This window comes from Neophocaena asiaeorientalis, unplaced genomic scaffold (genome assembly GCF_003031525.2).
Source record: "Neophocaena asiaeorientalis asiaeorientalis breed wild unplaced genomic scaffold, Neophocaena_asiaeorientalis_V1.1 scaffold500, whole genome shotgun sequence".
Taxonomy (NCBI): domain Eukaryota; kingdom Metazoa; phylum Chordata; class Mammalia; order Artiodactyla; family Phocoenidae; genus Neophocaena; species Neophocaena asiaeorientalis.
The window spans coordinates 177,548-178,995 of NW_020171810.1; positions in this window are offsets into that span (position 1 = coordinate 177,548).

Sequence of the window (1,448 nt, forward strand, 5' to 3'; positions counted from 1 at the left end):
CCCCATCCCTACCCCCACCCCCAGCCTCTGCTCCACAACCCCTCCATCAGGGTCAGCCTAGGCTAACCTACCTGAATCCACTCTCATTTTTGTTTCTAGAAGAATCCTTGGGACTATGGGTAAAGAAAAACCTAGTCAGGGGACATTTAGGTGCTCTCAGATTTTAGCCCTCTCCTCCTCCCTCTGATGAGGTGTCAGTTCCCCCATCCTTGGTCTCTGGCATTCATTCCTAAAACTGCTCTTTGGAGAGAACTGAAGTTTGGGGTGGGGAAACTAAAAAGAGTGAGAGTGAAACCAAGACTTCACAGAGGAAGCCGGTTTAGGCAGGTTTCCTAGTAGTGACAGCCACTGGAGAGTCCCTCAACCTCCCCGCTGTGGACACCAGCAAAATCAGTTCCAGGATCGGGAGGGAGTCAGTGTGAGGGTGCTGTTAAGGCCCTTCACTCCATCAAATTCTGCTCTTCATGGGACAGTCCTTGTATAAAGTGGGCTGCAAATGGCCAGATTTCTTCTCGTATTCAAATAGCAGCTAAATGTGTCTGTGCAAGGTATACTTTAAATGTTGCCCTTTCTGGGAAGAGTTGATGAGAGATAAATTCCCCCTTTCCACTAAAGCCATGCAAATTCTCTTTAATTTTATGCATGGAATTAGACTACTCCCCTACCCCCCTTTATTTGAAATATGGAGACCATAACCTTTTGTTAAAGATTGTTTTTCCCCTAGATTACTTTGTCACTAAGAAACAAAGGGCAGCTATCTATTTCACTTTTCAGGAAAATATGCAAGAAAGAAGAAAGAGAAGGAGCGGGAGGAGAAGGGAGGAGGAAGGGGAAGAAGAAAGAAGGAGGAGAGTAAAGGAAGGTGGTTACTTTGTCTAAGGGGTGGTTAAATAGTTTAGTGGGTTTAAGCAGTAAACACCCTACTGTTCAATCTTTAATGGGCTGTTCACTTGTCTCTTCAGCTTTCATTTATTCAGGTGTGATTTCATGACAGCTACACTGTCCCATTATGAAAGCACCAAAATCATCTCTGTATTCTTCTACTGCCAGATGGTTGGCTCCTTACTGTTTCTTGGGGAACAAGGAAAATGAAATACAAACTGAAAAAAGTATGACTTTTGTAACTTTGCCAGCAGCCCTAATGGACAGTGTGGATAGGGGGATAGCAGCCAATGTCTGTGGTAACTCAATCCCCAGAATCCTAGAATCACAAACTGCCAGGATTCCAGGGCAGGCCCCTACCCTCAGGCAGAGAAGCCCAAACGCTGATGGATACAGGGTTTGTCTCTTCTCTTAAAGGATCAAGTAATAAAACACTGCAACTTCCTCTGAAATTTGCACTTTCCAGTTTCATCACAAAAAAACAAAAACAAAAACAAATAAAACTTCCTTAAACACAACCAAAATATCACCGGCTTTTTTTTTTTTTTTTTTTTTTTTTTTCCGGG